General features: G+C 45.9%; 1 long non-coding RNA gene across 6 annotated transcripts in view; it reads right to left on the bottom strand.

Moving 5' to 3' along the window:
* The window catches only part of LOC140214387 (uncharacterized), a 227,918-nt gene that overhangs the window by 208,737 nt on the left and 5,956 nt on the right, over positions 1 to 13,225 (bottom strand). For all 6 annotated transcript variants that reach the window (XR_011891332.1, XR_011891329.1, XR_011891331.1 and 3 more), the window contains one exon: positions 7,338 to 7,449. This is a non-coding gene — a long non-coding RNA (uncharacterized lncRNA). The remainder of the gene's footprint in view (positions 1 to 7,337; positions 7,450 to 13,225) is intronic.

The raw sequence follows: 13,225 nt of genomic DNA, 5'->3' as shown, positions 1-13,225 counted from the left end.
CAACCTTGCTGTACCGCTTGTGGCTGGGAGTAGCGTTTACAAACTCATATTCCTTTCGTTTGGGAATGGCCGAGAGCCCGATGTGCGATTCCTGTGGGTGCGAGGAGACCATCGAGCACCTATTGTGTACCTGCCCCCGCTACGATGTACAACGCCTCCCTCTGCGGGAAACTTTGCACCGACTCGACTTACGACCTTTCACCGAGTCAAAGATACTCGGACCGTGGCCCCACCCGTCACTGGCACGAAAAGCGAATCGTGCATTACTGCAATACTTGAGGTGCACCGGTTTAAGAGACCGCTTATAGTGTCCCTGTGCATAGTGTCCCGCCCAGACGTACTCAGTGCTCACTCTCTCCCTTTCTCCTTTTTCTATTCCCCTTTCCCCCACCCCCAGTGTAGGGTAGCAAACCGGATACTCTTCTGGTTGACCTCCCTGCCTTTCCTGTCCTTGTTTTCTCTCTCTCTCTCTCTGGTTCGCACAAGCGGCTTTGACTCAAGCACTGTCCCTGCACGTATCTAGACTCTCTCTCTCTCTCTCTCTCTCTCTTCCCCCAGTTTAGGGTAGCCAACCAGACTTTTCACTGGTTAACATTCCGGCCTTCCTTATATCCCCACCCCCCTGTTTCTCAGAACCAGTACCTCTTACGCATTTTATTAAACGTTGCACTCGATGCACTCGATGCACTAAACGCTGCACTCGGCGTAATTGCGCAACGTAAAAAATTATTTTCCGATTTTGTTGTTCCGAATATTTGCTTCAGTTCATTATGTTTAGTTTACTTATCAATTCAGCAATCGTATCGCAGTTTTATGTGGCCGCTACTTGCTGCGCGATGCCCACTTTCAAACTCTTTTTTATCAAAATTAGCACTTCTACAGATATGATTTCTGCGCGCTTCCTTATTTAAGGGAGTGATATAGTACACATATACATTCTGATTAATTATCCTGTAGTTATCTAACTTCACATAACCATGTAATCCAACTACAGCAGCTGAGCAAGCATTTTTAACTTTTGAAGTATTATTCCACAACAAAACAATAAACGTGCGGAAACAAGAACAAAACACGGAAAATGACTGTATTTACGACACAGCATTTCATTCAATGGATGTAACAGATTATTTTATGTTAAAAAATGTCATTTTTCTGCAAATAGAGAAACATTTTCTAGATTTCTACAAAATTGTTCCGTTGAGAGTAAACTGAAAAACTCGTCACAAAGACTGTGAGCATAATAAGATGTACTTGTCTCTTTACCAATCCCAATTAACAGTTTTGTGTAGCTTCACCAGTCACTCAAGTATAGGTAGATAGATATCGCATGCGCGAGCTAAGTGGAGCGGTTTTCTCAATAAGATGAAGCAAGATACAGATGCAGTCAGCTGTATCTCGATCTGTTCATACTGCTAAGCTCCAAGTCATGCCACTTGGATCACAGCTATGCAAACTCGTAGAGTGGATACTTGGATGTGCTTCCCGTAGTGCCAGGTCAATTTGAGCGAGGTGTCCTATCAGTGGTCACATCTCATGTTTTACGTAGCGTGCTCATCTCTGTATGAACTAGGATCTTTTGCAACATAATTGCAGCATAGGAACCTTCCTTACTCTTAGAAAGCTGTGGTCATGCAGGAATTATTGCTGCTCTAATGGAATAGCCTATGTGACAACATTTTTAATGTCATATTACGGAAAAACAATAAACCCGTAGTATTGATTATATCGCGGAAAAGCAAGCTAACAGAACGCACCAAGAGAAGAAAAAATAATGTTGCAAAATCGCCGTATATTTCCTGTTTCTATCAAACAAATTTTAACAGAGCAAATTGTCATGAAATTACGAAGTGAATCTCGGCATGTATTGACAACAAAACGAGAGCGTTAAAATATAACGCCTACTATACATTCCGAACGAGCGTATTTCGCAAATAAAGTTCATATTCTGTTTTTCTTCTAAGCATTAAGCCTTCTCATATGTATCGTTCTCCTCTCGCCAAGGGACAACACAGGATCGCTGGTGAGACTGCGCAGCAGTTACGTTCGCTTCTAGTTGTTTTTGGAACCACCCAATGCTCCTGTTCTCTTGCATATGCACAAAAAGGGCGTTACAAAGGACTGTACTTGCTTTTGACTTCACGCGATTCTTTACGCCGCTGAAGCTACGTTTGCAACCCATCTATGCCATAATCGGATAATCCAGCAGCCCGACGGGAGCAACAACGCAGCTGCGCGCTTGGGTCCGATTCGCATCAAAGTCAGAGTAGTCAGAAGACTTGCTCTGCGGACGCCTCGCATTGTGCGCCTTGTCTTTAGTCTTCAGACAAAAAAAAGGCCTATTGGAAAGAAACCTCCGAAAACAACCGACTGAATGGCGCCTGGCAACTTTCACTAACCACTGCGTGAAAGGCAGTGCCGGGGCAATACCCAAATTGCCCTCGCTTTCGACGACAACTGACGTCGCGGGAGCATTTCTCGTCCCCCTACGCGTCGGGCGATATCAAACAGCTCTGCTCGAGTTACAATTCGCGCCAATGATCATGCGACCCGCCACACAGATCCTAAAGTTTGCCAAGGCTTCCAGTGCAGCTGGTATTGGCATCGAAGTAACGGCTTGGCTTAGGAAAATATTAATCTAATCGGAGCATTCAGTGCTGATGAAGTTAACAATATAGGAATACGTAGCGGCTTCATTCGCTCGAATGTTCTGTTCCGGTGGTCGCTGCCTTTGAACGACAGGTTGCTTTCGCACAACGTATTTGAGTGCCGGGTGCTCAGCCCAGTCGCAATAATGTGGTCGGGAAAGATCGTGCAACGATTTCTCGGCGAAGTTACAACCAGCTTAGTAAAAAAAGTTTCGACTTGTGATGCAGTGCAAGTGCTTGTCGAAAAAGAAGGCGTCGTTCCTGGCTTTAATACGCAATGAACTGAGAACATATTCCGGCATGTTGAATTTTAAATTATACTGAAACAGCGCAGCTAGACTAGGACAAAGACACGGCTGGGCTATAAGGAACATGCACTCACGTCTAACTGCACTTATAAGTACAAGAACAGTAAACAGTCACTGATTATCCTGATATACGCGTTTAGTATTTTGGTGCTGCCGTCGAAAACAAACAAAGTTATTCAACCTTCACGCGTTATTTAGACCAGAGAGAATAATCAATATCCTTAATCAATCTTGCATTCCATTACGGGCTCACAACCGTTGGAAGACCGCTGGGGCTGCGAGCACAGACCACGGCCCCTGCTTCGTTTACACATCAGTACATAACTCTTGGCGTCAGCTTCATCCGACCTGTTATTTGTGGGAGCGCCACCTGATACGTGTAGCAGGCCTGAAATCGCACACACTTCTAGGTTCATCTCATCCTATTCCTCGTTGAAGCAGTTGCAAACATCGCGCCACTATAGCCCACCGTATTCTCCTGTTCGTAACTGATGTAGTCTTGGATGCGAACACGCATGCGCACACGGCAGAGCAGTGCGCCGCTCTTTCATAAACTCCGAGTGCACCGCTGGCATCTCGAGCGAAGAGTGTGAGCCCGAACACGGCAGTGCACGAATGCGCAGGCAGCCTGATGAAATACGCACTATTGGCTGGCGAGCCTTTCGGATAAGTGGCTGCTGTGATATACGCTTTGCGAAATTGGGATGTCCCCAATCTGTTGCAACTAGTTTGATTGCTCATTGTTCCGCTCTCGTCGAAGCGACGAAATCCGGTGCGGATTCGAAACGTTTGAGCACCGATGCGTCGCGGGAAAGGGGCTTAACGGTGCATGAACTCCGTTCCATACATAGCAGTCAGCGATGTGGAAGCTATGCAAGACGTTCGGTCAAGAAAATTTATCACTCCGCGCGTTCCGTCGATGCTTCGCTGCGCGTTCCGTCCATGCTTCACTGCGAGCCCCCAAAGCGTTCGCTCGAGCGAGCATGCGCGTGAAGCTCCTCGCTACGGGTTGCAAAAACCCGAAAAGAACAATGAAAATAAGAATGATCTAAAACAACGCATGATCAGCCGTATACCACAGTGTGTGTGTTTCTATGAATCAAAAATTGTTTCATTCAATACTGCGCCTACATAAAAAGACATTTGTGCACAACTGCGGTCAAAAAACGTCGAACTATATCCAAGTGCGAACGAAGCCACTGCAAGAAATCTAGCCTCCATAGCGTTGACTGTACGTATGGAACCGAGCATATTCAGTGCCAAGATGTTCTAAAGACGCATTGAGTATAGCGGATTTCTCCTTTTGTTTTTCTGAACCTGGAAACTCACGTAGCTTCACTGGAGCAGTTTGACCGAAGTGGATTAGCATGAGAGAGAATCCAGGACTGCTGCCAGATTTTGCGTTGCCCGTACTGTTTATTTAAGGTAGCATGTTTAGTGGGAAAGAATACTAGAAAGCACCGTCTGGCTGGTGTTCGATTAGTCATGTGCATTACACTGAAGAAGTTCATCATGTATTGTACTATACGATTTTTTCCCTGTTTGTATTTACTACTCAGATTCTGCAGCAATCAAATTTGCCACCGAGTGAGAAGGCTGAGGGTTAGCTCTCGAGAGACTTGTTATCAGGTCACGTCAAGCATTCGTAGTCTAAGCCCTTCTCTATTCTGCGATAGTGGCTGCTGACGTATTCTTTACCTACCCTTCTCCTCCTCCCTTCTGAGTCATTGTGTAAGTGCGTAGTTTATTGCCGAATGAACGACTTACGTAGCACTTACCCTTGACTGACAAAGCATTGCCATTGGACACTTCTCGTTTCTGAATAATCAAATTATACATCGTTATATGAAACCTATACATACCGGGTGCTTCATTTTAACATTACCAGAATTTCTACTTACTGCAGAAATTTACTTATGGAGCTGGAATACTCGAATAGGTATACATAATTATACTGCAAATAAATACCCATAATTGAGTAATTGCAAAACTTTTACTATGTAACTTTTCAACGAATTACTTAACGGCACATATTGCAGCACGCTAATTGAAGCCTGCGGCTTCAGAAGGAACAGCCACTTCGAACTCATTTTGAGACTACCACCAGTATTGAGATAAGCGGAGTGAGACCTGCAGTAAAAGTGCAGTGCTGTCCTACTTACTTTCTTACCAAAATGCCTTTTCAAGCATGAAACTCAGAAGTAAGTGGAACACCAACGCATTTCATCGCAAACTTTGGGAACGCGTATCTCGAGACAGGTGTCTTCCTCAGATTTCACTCGATGTGGATATGACATTATATGTCAGCGGCTATAATCTGTGAATTGCTAAATGTGGCCAAAGTAATTAATTTGAAAGTTGATTACCAGAAACGAAATTATTCAAACATCTAATTTCGCTTTTTCTGCTAATAATGTCTGCCTCAGACTAATCTAGCTCAAGAAGTGGAACTGTGCTACGTTTTACGGATCACTTTTAAAAAAATTTGTTGGACAGAAAATAAAATAAATAAAATTGAATGGAATACCACGTGATATTGAAATGATTTACTTGATGTTCTAATGTATATAACGTTTGAGTTGCCCTACTCTTGCCCCTTTCAATAAGCGCCCATTTTTTAACTATTCCGCCAAATAGGTATGTATTATTATGGCAGATGCCATATGGAAACCTTAAAATATGTACTTTATTTGGCCATACAGCTCTCACGACCATTCCTCTCTGAACACACATCAGACATCACCTTTGTCCCCGTGACATCGCTGAGTCGACAACTCAGAAAGCATCTGCTTTAATATGAGCCCGCGTTTCCGCATACATAGTGAACAGGCTACTTCATCAACCTAAACAAGTGCGGTACGTAACCGCAACCAAACCACGTAGCAGGCGCCGTATCTGACATAGGGTTCAACATATTTGAGAGGTCGGTTAAGGTTCACATGATGTACTTTTGTCGAACAGGGAACGTCGCGGAGCCAACCATTTGGGCAAGAGGACATGTCTTGGTTATGGCAGCAACTGGTTTACGTGTAATAAATGAAGCTTCGGACCATTTATACTCCATCGTCGCATTACATGGGCGCGTTTTTTTTTTCTTGTAGGGAAGATGCTGCCTGCTCCGCCACAAAGGAGGCAACATCGCTAACACGTTATTTTTGTTTTAACAATATTTTTTATTGTATACATGGCTTCGTTTATTACTGAAAATTGCCCCCCCCCCCCCTTCCACGGCCTCCTTATGTAATGCCCTACTAGGGGCCCTTAATATTGAAGGAATGATGTGAAATACAAATCTGGGCCGCCATAAGTTCTTGCTAGAATAATCCAACGGTTGAGGAAAGAAGCTTGCTTCAACAGACCTAACTTCAGGGATAGCTTCACCGAATTCAAATATCTAATGCTCATTTCGAGACCAACATTTTTTTAGAGCTGTTGACGTCTGCTCTTGAAAGTGAGTAATTACGAAGGGTAAAAGGAAACCTTGGGAGCGTTGCAATATTGACAATTGCTTTATTTTCTCGCATAAATAAAAACTTTTGCGCTAGGTCTTTTTGAACAAGCCTGTTTTCGAGTTAACAACCCAGGAATGTCAATAGCGGATTCAAGAGGGTTTACTTCGCGCCTGTTGTAACCAAACGTGCTTTAAGCGTCAACGAACGTTGCTTTCTTGAATTTCTTTACATAAACCATCGCATCACGAAATTTTTCTTTTATCTGGTCACTGCTTCACTGAAAAGTGAAGTACTACAAAAGCGGACATACGATGTTGTCCAAACATGTGGCAATGGAAGAGAGGATTCGTAAACGTACCATCTCAACCGTAATCTTACCGAAGAAGACAATTGGGCTAAGTTTTATTTCGAGCAACGGGCCAGCATGGTATCGTATTAAACAGAAACACCGCCGGCTTTCTAGTTCATTGTTAAAGTGCAACTGTGTCTTTTTCTAATGATTGTGGCCTAACTGACTGAAAAGTCTCGAGGAAGGTTTTGCACGCTGTTTTCTAGTTTCAATATCCACGATCTACCTAAGTATTGCTTAACCTATGTACTTCAAATACTCTCAGATACCTATACATCATTGATAATTTTCACAAACTATGCACTTATGTTACTTATGATTTCGCCACACTGTATAACTGCGCCCTTTCTTTTTTCTTTAATAAAGTCAATGACGCAAGTCACTTGCTTTATTATTCACCTTAATTCCAGAGGTGATTGGAATTCGGAACGAGTGGTCCGGCGAATCACCGGACGCACCAGTGCGACAATTCCTCGGAGAAGGTACAATTAAAATACCGTGATGCGAATGGCTTTAACCAACTGGTGCTAATGCGAAGTCGGCTGTAAAATAATTAAAGTAAAGGAGCCGTGCTATGACTCACCGTACCGTAGAGTCTCCGTGCAGCTCCTACGATGAGGCACGGCAGGCTACGAAGAAGCCTCGCGAAGCAAAGGCCGGGTGCGTTATCTCAATCACCTCCATCATTCGGGGATCTGCAAAGAAGATGAAGTTGGTTTGGCACTACGAAGGAGGCGCTGTTCTACACCGTCGTCTCCCTGTACTCATGTGCGAAGGCTACTGAGCGAGAGTTCGGCGAAGTTAGTTGCAGTTACTACCTACCTTAAGTTACTAGCTTAAAGGCCAGAATACATGGAGCGAATATGAGACGAATAGTCGGCGTTCGACGTCCTGCGGCGTACGGGCGACGCGCGGCCGCGGAGAAAACGTCGTTCGCCGTCTATCTAGCTGGCGCAGAAAAGTTCGTCGGGCGTCGACGATACCGGAAGTGGCAAACGAGCGGCGCCCCAAAGCGAGCCAATCAGGTCTCACTATCCACCCCGACTTCCGTCTAGGCTTCCCCGCTTGTCCGTCATTGTTCACGCCGGTCTCCCGCTTTTCGTATTCATGGCATCCGAAGCGGCGCGACTTGAATTTAACGACAAGTTAATAACAGCCATGGTTAGACAAGCTCAGGTGCGCTACTTTCGGGTCTGCTTGCTTCGGCCGCGCGCACGTTGAGCCACAGAACAAAGCCGCGGAGTTGGAGGAGCCGAAAGTTGTTTACCCGCCCAGTGTTGCCACAACGCATAGCATCGCCGCTTTCTTTAAACTACATCGGCACATGAATGTCTCAAACACATAAAAAACACTAGAAATCATTTCTAAACAAAATTTTACGCCTTTTTATAGGGTTCCGCAATTCAAAAGCGATAATAGTTGTCGTTAAAGATTTTTTTTGTGTCATGTGTTTCACTACAGCGCTTTTGCCTCGTCTAGCCACACTGATAACAACGCAGCGACTCGCCGGCGGCGGCCGCCGTGTCTTCGCTCCATGTAGCGTAGCCCGACGAACATACTCTGTCGCGCCGCGGCAGATATTCTGCCGCCCGAACTTCGTCGTGAAAGTTCGCTCTATGTATTCTGGCCTTAAGTTACTACCTAAAATAACCCGTGCTAACACACACAAAATGGCAGGAAGCGCTGGACCATCAATGGATGGTAAAATCAGAGCGAGAAATGGTGTGCCAGCTTACGCTAGACAAAGCATTGAAAGAAAAAAAAAATATAGACATGGTCCAAGTTACAAGTTTATACCTGAGATGTTCGGCAGTCACACTTTCGCCAACCGTACACTCTGTCTCCTGATCGTATCTTTCACCCTGATTTTTAAATATTTTTCTTTGAACAGAGTGTCTAATGTTAGCTCGGACACACGCTATAGCCGACCCAAGCAATAAAAAAACCTCAGTATGGTGTCGACATGAGGTGTTCTTTGGTTCCTTATATTGGGTATGTCGAATAGCCAATCATTTAAAAAAAGTGCTGCCGGTTCTTTGGTGAATCATGCGCTTGTAAAGGCCGCAATCTTCACTATAAAGTATGGGGACATGGTCCTGTTTTATCTTTTCATTTTAGTCTTGTTTGTTCGAGTTCTTTTAGCCTCTTTGCTATATTCATCTCCCCGACTCTGTTCTACCACCGTCTACACTAAAACAACTGAGCTTACTTCTGTTGTGAGATAAATACAGTAGCCATGTCCAAATCTATATTAACGGATCGAACGCATGTACCAGTGCCGGTGGTGTTGTGCCTACACCTACAAGAGGTGTAACACTGCGATTCAAGACGTCGCATGTCACGACGTCTACGGCTGCACAACTCATGGCTCTGCGCAGTGCACCTCAATTTATTGGCACAGAGTCCTGGTACATGAACCACGTTTTCCGACTTTAGACCGGCTTTACACTCTGTACAGTCAGTTCTCCGAAGTGTAACTCACGAACAGCTAACGTACAAAATTGTCAAAATTCACCCCCACGTCGAATAAGAAGGCCACGAAATTATTTTACAGTGGCTACCTGGCCATTGCACGATCGGTGGAAATGGTCACGCAGACATAGACGCCCCGAGAGTCCCATTAAGAACACAGAGCTCGCATTCCTACTTACGGGTCGGGCGCTGAAAGCCAGCTTTTCTCACCTGGCACGCAGGCTCTTTAACAGAGGGGAAAACCACAAATGATAGGCGAACCAGGTTAGACGAACTGAACCCTTCGCTCCAACTCCGATCTCCATCCGGGCTTCCCCGATGCGAGGCATCGCTTCTATACAGGCTGTCGTTGGGAGTGCCTTTCACGAAGGCGTACACTACTTTGATTGGAATGGTCGATAGTGCTGCATGTGACGTATCCAGCAGCGAACACCGAACATTTATCGCACAACTGTCAACGATTTCAGTGGGAAAGGCAAACATTATCTATCGCATTGCGACGACTAGACGATCTGTCGTCTGTGAAGGCGCTACTTGAAGAACTTTCCCATCACCCGTCGGCCCACAAAGCTGTGAAGGCACTTAAATTTTGTTGAGGTCGACTGGCCTGTGAACGCATTTCACTTGGTGAGACCTCCCTCGCGCATGCGCGAACTCACCGTGTGTCCTCCCCTGCCCCACTCCTCTATCTATTCTTTCTATTCCCCCTTTCCCATCCCCCAGTGTAGGGTAGTCAACCAGATGCATTTCTCGCTAACATACCTGCTTTCTCTCTTTCATCCACCTTCTCCTTAGGCTGCTCCAGCTATAGATGCCGCGTTCGGTGGTGGCGCTGCGTCGCATTTCTGCGCCGCCTCGGCTAATGCTTGCGGACCGTGTTTGTCAACGAAGTCCACTACGCGTCTCTTGCACAGTAAGGATTTTTCACCTTCGCGCGGTTCACCGTTCTTCTTAAAGCGAAAACTTTACGGGTCGCAAACTTGCGATTTCGCCGTGGCGGTGCTCCGAGGAGGCACATGACGTCACAACGCGCGTCTCGCCACGGATATTAAAGCGAAAGCTTTACTGGCCGCGAACTTGCGATTTCACCGTGGCGGTGCTCCGAGGAGCCACATGACAACACAACACGCGCCTCACCGCGGATATTTCTCTCTCTCTCTCTTTCTCTCTCGCTCCCTAGTCACTACTGCGCATGCGCCACTAGTAGCACCGAGCCACAGATGCTCGGGCCAAAGGTGCTCGGCCACAGGTGCCAGAGCCAAAGGCGCGGCGGCGCCGCCGTTTGGTATGACGTCACACCGCGTTCCTCGTCGTAGCGCTCACCTCCACTCACTTCGCCAGCTGCGTCACAGGCCTGATAACATGTCGGAAGATCGAAAAGGAGAGCTCGAGTGTGCCGCAACCACAGTTGAGGCGCCAGTATGGACGGCGACAATACTGATAAGCAGGAGGAGGCCTTGAATCGACATCGAAACGAGATAAAGAGGAAACGAATCGCCCAGGAAACAGACGAACAGCACGCCCAACGACTGGCTAAACGCCGCCACATAGCTAGACAACCAGGCTAACCTGGACTTGCAATCGAGATTAACCAAGGCTAACCATGCTATGCCTTAGCTTTTGCTACGTATATCCTGGCATAGCCGAGCTAAGCCACTGCCAATTTTTGCTTAGACCGACTCACTAACTCCGTGTAAACTGTGTAATTTTCGAGCTAACTTTCGCACAAAAAGTCGAGCATCCGTGGAGTATGCGAGTAGGAATGGAAATTATTACGCACAGCCGTTGCATGTCATCGTCGTCACGTTGGCGGGATTACGTTGTCATCGTACCGGCTTTGTCAAGCTGCCGTCCTGACGCTATCGCAGCGCTGACCAAGACATGTGGACGATGATTTCGGCTATGATGGACGCTAGACACCGCCATCAGCGCGGGAGAGCGAACGCTGCAAACCGGGTTATACTAAGTGAGTGTGTGACATTAAGCGGCCATTCCTGGCGTTCGACGTCTCGCGTAACGCCATCCCCTCTCTTGCCTTTTACTTTACGCGAACAAATGGACAAAAACCGGTCGACTGCGACGGTCCTCATATGATATACCGCTCTGATATGAAAGAGCGCGTCTGTTTGTAAGCGTTCGGCATATAGGTTCCTGGCTAGCTGCAGGCCGACCCCTAACAGCCAAGATATACTGCCAGTATCAAGCCAGGTACTGCAGCTTACGTAGCGTACCACGGAAAAGCATATGGAATGTCATGAATCCTATCAAATTTTACCATATGTAGGAGTACCCCACCATTCTGGCGAAAAAGCCTCAGGTTTACTAATCTTGCACGATATAGAAATTGCTCGACTTTCCTAACCATGTTCCACACTCCATCCAGAAGAAACGCTCTGTTGATAAGTAAATATATCATTTGAAGGAACGCAAAACGCTTCAGTGTGTATCTAGTTTACATTTGGCAGAGTAACTATCATACAAAAAACTAAGGGGAAAATAATTCATTTTGACCTCCTGCTGCGTTAATTCGACATAAATATGCAACTTTTCCTGTATAGCTTCAATTACGAATTAGTGAAGCGTTTGTGGTGTTTAACGTCCCAAAGCGTGTTGACAACTGTTTATTTTTTGAGCATGTTGATAAACAAAAGTCACCACAAATGTTGCTAAAGCTGTGGAGTGAATTGTTTAGTATGATGGTGTACTTGGGGAACGTAAACATAAGCTCTCATGGCGTAACGCTCCTGCCGAAATATTTTCCCGCAGGCGGAGCAAACCGGGAAGGCGAGGAATAATAAACAGTGAAGTAGCCGGCAAGGTGCACATCTCGTTTTCTTTACAACCGTACTTAAGACATAATGCATGACGATGGCAGAAATCATACCTAAACCTACAGAGTTTAAGATTACAAAAGCAGCATGGTACACAAGAACACAGATCACCGGAATTTCGCAACACACACACGCTTTTCTCACGAAAACTTTCTAGTTCTCGTAAAATGAGAACTCGATCATGCAACAGACTCTAGGCCATGTTTCCATTACGGCAATAATAATTGCGTAATTTTTATCCAGGTCAAATAACACATTGTCGCCTCGAGCAATCTTGAATGCTCTTGATTTTTTGAAGAGTGAGAAAGCAAGGACAGGAAAGGCAGGGAGGTCAACCAGACGAGCACCCGGTTTGCTACCCTACACTGGGGGTGGGGGAAGGGGAATAGAAAGATGAAAAAAAGGAGAGAGTAAGCACTCAGTGCGTGGGAGAGAATGCACAGGGACACTATAAGCGGTCTCTTAAGCCGGTGCACTTCAAGTATTGTACTAACGCACGAATCGCTTTTCGTGTCAGTGACGGGTGTGGCCACGGTCCGAGTATCTTTGACTCGGTGAAGTGTCTCAAATCCACTCGGTGTAAAGTTGCCCGCCGAGAGAGACGTTGGACATCGTAGCGAGGGCAGGTACACAGTAGGTGATCAATCCTTTACTCCCACCCAAAAGAGTCGCACATCGGGCTTTCGGCCATTCCCAAACAATAACAGTACGCGTTCGTTAACGCCACTCCCAGCCTCAAGCGGTACGGCAAGGTTGTCCAAATTCATGAGAAATTATGATGCGAGTTTATATTCGTGTGAACAAGCCCAGCTGCGCAGATATGTAGACGTTTATAGTTTGTACGATTTACAGGCTCCGTTCTAACGAGTGCCAGAAAATTTATTGCACAGAGTTTCGGTGATTTGCTGTACTGCGTTTTCGAAAGCAAACAAATCCAACATGATAAGTTAAATCGCAGCACCCGCAGCAATCCAACCCGCTTTATCGGATTTCGTAAAAAATAAAAATAAATGAATAGGAATGTTCCATTCCTGAACTGAATGAGGTAATGAAAAAAGCTCCGACCACCGTGTCGCGATAGAAACAGCGATCACAGTCACTAACAGCATTGCTAGTAGATGGGACTGAAATGCGTATTACCCAGGGAAGCAGAGTACATTTCGTGAGT

Source organism: Dermacentor andersoni, unplaced genomic scaffold (genome assembly GCF_023375885.2).
Source record: "Dermacentor andersoni unplaced genomic scaffold, qqDerAnde1_hic_scaffold ctg00000041.1, whole genome shotgun sequence".
Classification (NCBI taxonomy): Eukaryota; Metazoa; Arthropoda; class Arachnida; order Ixodida; family Ixodidae; genus Dermacentor; species Dermacentor andersoni.
The sequence above is the reverse complement of the archived record's forward strand: the minus strand, read 5'-3'. Positions and strand labels throughout refer to the sequence as shown.